This window comes from Cervus elaphus, chromosome 17 (assembly GCF_910594005.1).
Source record: "Cervus elaphus chromosome 17, mCerEla1.1, whole genome shotgun sequence".
Classification (NCBI taxonomy): Eukaryota; Metazoa; Chordata; class Mammalia; order Artiodactyla; family Cervidae; genus Cervus; species Cervus elaphus.
The window spans coordinates 10,134,780-10,143,189 of NC_057831.1; the positions used below are offsets into that span (position 1 = coordinate 10,134,780).

At 39.5% G+C, this 8,410-nt stretch overlaps 1 pseudogene; it reads left to right on the top strand.

The window, feature by feature from the left end:
• The first annotated feature begins 5,229 nt into the window (after positions 1 to 5,229).
• LOC122673475 lies at positions 5,230 to 6,079 on the top strand (annotated as a pseudogene).
• Positions 6,080 to 8,410: the final 2,331 nt, after the last annotated feature.

Sequence of the window (8,410 nt, forward strand, 5' to 3'; positions counted from 1 at the left end):
GCCTTTTTGCTGCATCTGGGGGCTATTTAGCCACTGAAAAGAAAAGGAAGAATACAGCTGATTTTGAAAATTCACATCAATTTGGAATAACAAGGGATGTTGGAGCTATTGTTAATATTGTTTCTTCTCCTGATTCTCCAGTCTCCTTCCTTCTTCTCATCTCCTTCAGTTCCCCTATCTCACCTTCTCCTTCACTTTTTCTTCCTCTACATCTTTATCTTTCCTTCTTTCTTCTTCCCCTTTAACCTCCTATTTCCCTTTCCCTCTGCTCCTGGTCCTTCTTCCCCTCCTCGTCCCCTTCCTCTCCATGTTCGTCATTCCTTTTTCTCAGTTTCTCCTAGTTTCTTCTTTCCCTATTTCTAAGAATTAAAATAGGCTAAGATTTAGATCACCTGATTAATGACATGCTGGCCCTGATATTTTTCATCATGGGAGCATATGATTCTGACATATGATTCTGTTTTGTTCCTTTTTTCTTTTTTTTCTCCCTTAGAAATAAAATGTTGCATGATTAATTGCTATAAAATGTTTCACAGGCAGAGCACTAACAGTTGGAGATTAGAAAATAAAAAGAAATAAGGATACAGGATACAAGGCAACTCTCGGAGCCTTTCACAGCATTTGCTGCAATATTTTCATTACTGTGTTCCTAAATATGTATTTTGGCACATTTTTGTATTTCAGGTTAGTTATTTCATAAAGCTTGTCCCTTGTGTCTAGATGCATTTTTCTCCTTAGCTCCAGGCAACTGCTTCATTTTCTGAGGCATAATAATACTTTCTTTCCTGTTTTTCTTCCTTGTAGTTTCTTAAAATAAATTTTTAGTCTAATGTTTATGCTACTCTTACTGAATCTTAATAAATTTAACATTTTCTTACTAACACACATGCATACTCTCTAATCTTCCTTCACAGGCTAAAACAAATCTGTTGTAAAGAATAGAAACCCTCCAAATCCCAGAACTCTTCTTTTTAGCAGATGTTCCCCAAATGCTAGAATATATTAAAATAAGTTAGATACTTAAAAAATTGCCTTGTCTAAATGATTGATAATATATATTAAAATAAAACAATGATATAGATGGGAAGGCATCTGCGTAGGTGCAGAAGTGCTATGAACACAGATATGTGACCAATTTTCTCTCACCATCATCCCATTCTTAGCCCCTCTCTTCTGGGTGAATGACAGGATCATGTCTTCACCTGCATTCCAGCTTGCCAGTGATTGCTGTAGGTTCAGAAGTCTGTCTTAATCAAGATATTTTACAATATCCTCCTAAAGAATCTGCCTGCAATGCAGGAGACCTGAGTTCGATTCCTGGGTCAGGAAGATCCCCTGGAGAAGGAAATGGCAGCCCACTGCAGTATACTTGCCTGGAGAATCCCAGGGACAGAGAAGTCCGGTGGGCTACAGTCCATGGGGTCACAAGAGTCGGTCTTAGCAACGAAACCACCACCACCACCTGGTATTTTTTGGGCTTCCCTCATAGCTCAGCTAGTAAAGAATCTGCCTGCAATGCAAGAGACCCTGGTTCAGTTCCTAGATCAGGAAGATCTGATGGAGAAGGGAAAGGCTACCCACTCCAGTATTCTGGCCTGGAGAATTCCATGGACTATATAGTCCATGGACTCACAAAGAGTCAGACACAACTGAGCAACTTTCACCTTCACTTTCTTGGTATTTTTAGTGTAGAGAATAACAAAATAAAGACTATTTCCCAAGATTTCAGCAAAGATTCCAGTTAAAGCTTAGGTTCCACCAGTAAAATGTACTCACATACTTGATTTTGATGCTGAGTTAAGTGGTGGTTGTTATTCAGTCACTAAGTCATGTCCGACTCTTTGTGACCCAATGGACTGCAGCATGACAAACTGCCCTGTCTTCACCATCTCCCTGAATTTGCCCAAACATAAGGAGACCTGGATTTGATCCCTGGGTGGGGAGGATCCCCTTGAGAGAGTGTATGGCAACCCACTCCACTATTCTTGCCTGGAGAATCCCCAAGGGCAGAGGAGTCTGGCAGGCTACAGTCCATGGGGTCCCAAAAATTTGGACATGACTGAGCGACTAAGCACACACAGCATGTCCTTTGAGTGGGTGATCCCATCCAACCATCTCATCCTCTGTCACCCTTTTCTCCTCCTGCCCTCAATCTGTCCCAGATCAGGGTCTTTTCCAGTGAATCAGCTCTTTGCATCAGGTGACCAAAGTATTGAAGCTTCAGCATCAGCTCTTCCAATGAATATTCAGGATTGATTTTAGGATGGACTGGTTTGATCTCTTTGCTGTCCAAGGGACTCCGAAAGAGTCATCTAGCGTCAGTTCTTTGATACTCAGGCTTCTTTATGGTCCATCTCTCAAATCCATACATGACTGTTGGAAAAATCATAGTTTTGACTATACAGACCTTTGTTGGCAAAGTAATGTCTCTACTTTTTAATATGCTGTCTAGGTTGGTCAAAACTTTTCCTCCAAGGAGAAAGCATCTTTTAATTTCATGTTTGCAGTCACCATCTGCAGTGATTTTGGAGCCCCCCCAAATAAAGTTTGCCACTGTTTCCACTGTTTCCCCATCTATTTCCCATGAAGTGATGGGACCGGATGCCATGATCTTCATTTTTTGAATGTTGAGTTTTAAGCCAGCATTTTCATTCTCCTCTTTCACTTTCACCAAGAGGCTCTTTGATTTCTGCCATTAGGGTGTTTGTAGCTGCATTTCTGAAGTTGTTATCTCTCAACTCACTTAATATCTTGATTAAAGTGAGTTAAGTCGGTCAACAGTTGATAGTTTGTGTGATTCATTTTGCTAGTTGAGATCTTTTGATAAACTAGTGCTGACAGTTCTATCAGTAACTTTCTGATCTTCTCAGCCCTGTTCCTGGAGCTCAATACTATGATAGTATTTTGATGATGTCCAGATTCCTGATTTTAATAAAGAAATCATTTTCCTTGTCAGCACAGTTCAGCCAGGTTATTCTAGGAGCCATTCCTAGGATGAGGCAGAGATTAGGACATGTTCTTTCATTGTTTTAACAGCGTTGTAAGTAGCTCATTCTCCTTAAAATAGTTTGAGACATTTTTGTCATCTGCAACTGAGATCTGCTTGATAGTTTTTGATACCAGAAATGGTTATGAGCCATGTTTCTTCAGGTTTGAGATCTGGAAAATCAAGACTTTGTTGTGTCCCAGTGAAATAATGATCTTGGAAGGTAGAACACTGATAGTCTCTTGTATGCTATAGCAAAAGTTTCTCCCTTATCAGAGGACATGCACAAAGTATACTGAACTCAAATCAGTCCTAGAGGCATGAGCAGCTGTAGGAACAAGTTTTCAGCTAAAATGCTGACTCTCTTATCCCACACCTGTGCCTCACGGGATGTTCATTTTAGCAAGTTGACCCATTTGTTGTTGTTTTTCTTCATACCATGTTGACAGCTGCTTGTGTTTGACAAAGAAGTACTGTGCCTCTCAGAATTATCACCCAAAAGGCAGCTGGGAGGGGAGTACTCAGTAACACAACTCAAAGTTGTGATTACCCACTCTCCCTGGAAGGTGATAAGACAAGATATAATTCTACATTGTTAGCCTGACGGGCTGACCGGATGGCCAAAGAATTAGAAAGAACATGATTGGAGAACTCGTGAGAAGAGTTATAAGGATGAATTTTTGCCAGAGTGTAGTTTATTTCTTTTTCATGTGAATGCTCATGAAACAGCTCACACTGTAGCAATGGTGTTCAGTAATAACATAGAGAAGTGATCCATTTGGGGGATGAGTTAGCCTCTTTCTGCATTGCTTCTAAGGGTGGGCTTATGATCTAAAAGGCCATGATGTTAGAGTTGGATGTTACAAATAAGTTTAAAAATGCAGATTTTTACCTTAGCAAGCTTAATCAGGCTGATGGATTGCTAAGCAAAATCTACCTGAGAAAAAGGATGAGTCCCACTTTCCTGTGTGGAGGACTGAGAGGGGAAGATGCTGTCAGGTTGGGGGGAGTATGAAATTGCCCATCTTGCATTGTTTCATGGTACCTTTCAGAGAAAAGTACACTGTAAGTTAACATGACATGAGCCATTGCCAGTGTTATCAGCATCTCCTCCCACCCAGCAATGCCTCTCTGTAGGGGCTCCAGGACGCCGGACCATGGATGCTTCCACCACCTTGAGGGATCAAGCCCTGAGCCTTTGGAGTGGGAGCACTGACTCCAAGGCCCTGGACTACCAGAGAACTAACTCTAGGGAGTATCAAATAGTGAGAACTCCCACAAAGAAAACCACTTGAATACAAGACCCGGCATCACCCAACCACCAGTAGCACCCTGTGCATGATGCCTCATCCAAACAAGAAACAAATAAAAAATACAAACCCAATCATCAGCAGATAAGATTGCCACCTCACTCAGCCTGGCTCATTAGAGGAAAAACAACAAGCAGAAAAAAACTCAGCACAAATCTCACCCTATATGAAGCTTACAAAAACCACTGCACCAACCTTAGGAGGGAAAAAACCAAAAGGAAGAAAGAATACAACCTTGAAGCCCGGGAAAAGGAGATTATCAAATACAGCAAGTTTTACAAAAATAATGAAAAGGCAGAGAAATACTGCACAAAGGAAGGAACAAACTAGAAATACAGAAGTCCAAATAAATGAAGAGGAAATAGGCAAACTACCTGAAAAATAATTCAGAATAATGATGGTAAAGATGGTCAAAAACCTTGGAAACAGAATGGAGAAAATGCAAAAATCAATTAACAAAGACCTGGAAGAATTAAAGAATAAATACACAGAGACAAACAACATAATTATTGAAATTAAAAATACTCTAGAAGGAATAAATAGCAGAATATCTGAAGCAAAAGAACAAAACAGTAGGCTGGAAGATAAAATGGTGGAAATAAGTTCTGAAAAGCAGAATAAAGTAAAAAGAATGAAAAGAACGGAGGATAGTCTTAGAGACCTCTGGGACAATATTAAATGCACCAACATTTGAATCACAGGGGTCCCAGAGAAAAAGAAAGGGTATGAGAAAAATTTTGAAGCTATTATAGTTGAAAATGTCCCCAACATGGAAATGGAAATAGTCAGTCAAGTCCAAGAGGCGCAAAGAGTCCCATACAGGATAAACCCAAGGAGACACGTGCCAAGACACATACTAATCAAACTAACAAAGATTAAGCACAAAGAAAGAATATTAAAAGCAGCCTTTCCTGTGAGGCTCAAGCAGAGCGAGGCAGGAACGTGGACGGCGGGTCTCTCCTTTCCACCGCGAAGACACCTCTACTGCAAAGATGGTCAATGTCCCTAAAACCCGAAGGACTTTGTGTAAGAAGTGTGGAAAGCATCAGCCGCACAAAGTGACCCAGTATAAGAAGGGCAAATATTCCCTGTATGCCCAGGGAAAGAGGCAGCTACGATCGGAAGCAGAGTGGCTATGGTGGGCAAACCAAGCCAATTTTCCAGAAGGCGAAAACCACAAAGAAGATCGTGCTGAGACTTGAATGTGTTGAGCCCAACTGCAGATCCAAGAGGATGCTGGCCATTAAGAGGTGCAAGCATTTTGAACTCGGAGAAGATAAGAAGAGAAAGGGCCAAGTGATCCAGTTCTAAGATTTGGGATTCTTTTGTTCTTATGTTTTGAGAGGAAAATGTTGAAGTTATAGAAAAATTTCCTGAAAGAGAATAAATACAGTGATATTCTTACTAAAAAAAAAAAAAAGAATATTAAAAGCAGTAAGGGATGCAAGGGTTCTCCAATATACAAGGGTTCTTCAGTATATGCAAATCAATCAATGTGATACAATATATTAACAAATTGAAAGATAAAAGCCATAGGATAATCTCAATAGATGCAGAAAAAGTCTTTGACAAAATTCAGCTTTTCAAAAAATGGGCATAGAAAGAACCTACCTCAACATAGTAAAGGCCATATATGATAAGCCTATAGCAAACATTATTCTCAATGGTGAAAAACCGGAAGTATTCCCCCTAAGATCAGGAACAAGGCAAGGGTGTCCACTTTCACCACTATTATTCAACATAGTTTTGGAAGTCCTAGCTACAACAATCAGAGAAGAAAAAGAAATAAAAGGAATCCAGATCAGAAAAGAAGAAGTAAAGCTCTTACTGTTTGCAGATGACATGATACTGTACATGAATGAGTGTGAATGTGAAGTCACTCAGTCGTGTCTGACTCTTTGCGACCCCATGGACTATAGCCTACCAGGCTCCTCTGTCCATGGGATTTTCCAGGCAAGAGTACTGGAGTGGGTTGCCATTTCCTTCTCCAGGGGGTCTTCCCAACACAGGGATCGAACCCAGGTCTCCCACACCGTAGGCAGATGCTTTACCATCTGAGCCACCAGGGAAGTCTGATACTGTACATAGAAAACCCTGAAGATAAACTACTAGAGCTAATCAGTGAATTTAGCAAAGTCTTGGGATACAAAATCAATACACGGAAGTCACTTGCATTTCTATATAGTAATAATGAAAAATCAGAAAGAGTAATTAAGGAATCAATCCCATTCATCATTGCAACAAAAGAATAAAATAAACTTACATAAGGAGACAAAAGAACTGCAGAAAATTAAGATAATAATGAAGGAAATCTTTCTGGCTTACTTCAGTCTGTATAATGGGCTCCAGTTTCATCCATCTCATTAGAACTGATTCAAATGAATTCTTTTTAACGGCTGAGTAATATTCCATGGTGTATATGTTCTAATCCATGTTCTAATTCCATGGTGAATCAGTTCTAATGAGATGGATGAAACTGGAGCCCATTATACAGAGTGAAGTAAGCCAGAAAGATAAAGAACATTACAGCATACTAACACATATATATGGAATCTAGAAAGATGGTAATGATAACCCTATATGCAAAACAGAAAAAGAGACACAGAAGTACAGAACAGACTTTTGAACTCTGTGGGAGAAGGTGAAGGTGGGATGTTTTGAAAGAACAGCATGTATATTATCTATGGTGAAACAGATCACCGGCCCAGGTGGGATGCATGAGACAAGTGCTCGGGCCTGGTGCACTGGGAAGACCCAGAGGAATCGGGTGGAGAGGGAGGTGGGAGGGGGGATCGGGATGGGAAATACGTGTAACTCTATGGCTGATTCATAACAATGTATGACAAAACCCACTGAAATGTTGTGAAGTAATTAGCCTCCAACTAATTAAAAAAAAAAAAAACCTGTAAAAAAAAATAATGAAGGAAATCAAAGATGACATAAACAGATGGAGAGATATTCCATGTTCCTGGGTAGGAAGAATCAATATTGTGAAAATGACTATATTACCAAACACAATCTACACATCAATGTGAGCCCTATCAAATTACCAATGGCATTTTTCACAGAACTAGAAAAAAAAATTACACAATTCTAATGGAAACACAAAAGACCCCAAATAGCCAAAGCAGTCTTGAGAAAGAAGAATGGAGCTGGAGGAACCAACCTTCCTGGCTTCAGATGATACAACAAAGCTACAGTCATGAATATAGTATGGTACTGGCACAAAAATAGAAATATATACCAATGGAACCAGATAGAAAGCCCAGAAATAAACCCACACACCTATAGGTACCTTGTTTTTGATAAAGGAGGCAAGAATATACAATGGGGCAAAGACTACCTCTTCAATAAATGGTGCTGGGAGAACTGGACAGCTATATGCAAAAGAATAAAATTAAAACGCTTCCTAACACTATACACAAAGATAAACTCAAAATGGATTAAAGACCTCCATGTAAGACCAGAACCTATAAAACTCTTAGAGGAAAACATAGGCAGAACACTCGATGACATAAATCAAAGCAAGATCCTCTATGACCCACCTCCTAGAGTGATGGAAATAAAAACAAAAGTAAACAAGTGGGACCTGATTAAACTTAAAAGCTTTTGCACAGCAAAGGAAACTAAAAGCAAGGTGAAAAGAAAACTCTCAGAATGGGAGAAAATAATAGCAAATGAAACAACTGACAAAGGATTGATTTCCAAAATATACAAGCAACTCATACAACTCCATACCAGATAAAATCAACCCAATCAGAAAGTGGGAAAAAGACCCAAACAGACATTTCTCCAAAGAAGACAAACATTTGGCTATGAAACACATGAAAAGATGCTCAACATTGCTCAAAGGAGAAACGCAAATCAAAACTACAATGAGACATTGTATTTTTTTATTTTTTAAAATGAGACATTTTTTTTTACCACTGCACCACCTGGGAAGTCAATAAAAAGTAGTAAAAGACTTCAAAAAATAATGCAGAAACATCCACTGAGGGACATTTTTAAGGAATTAGTGTTTTTCTAATTCACACTGATCAGAATGGCCATCATCAAAAAGTTGATGAACAATAAATGCTGGAGAGGGTGTGGAGAAAAGTGAACACTCTTGCAC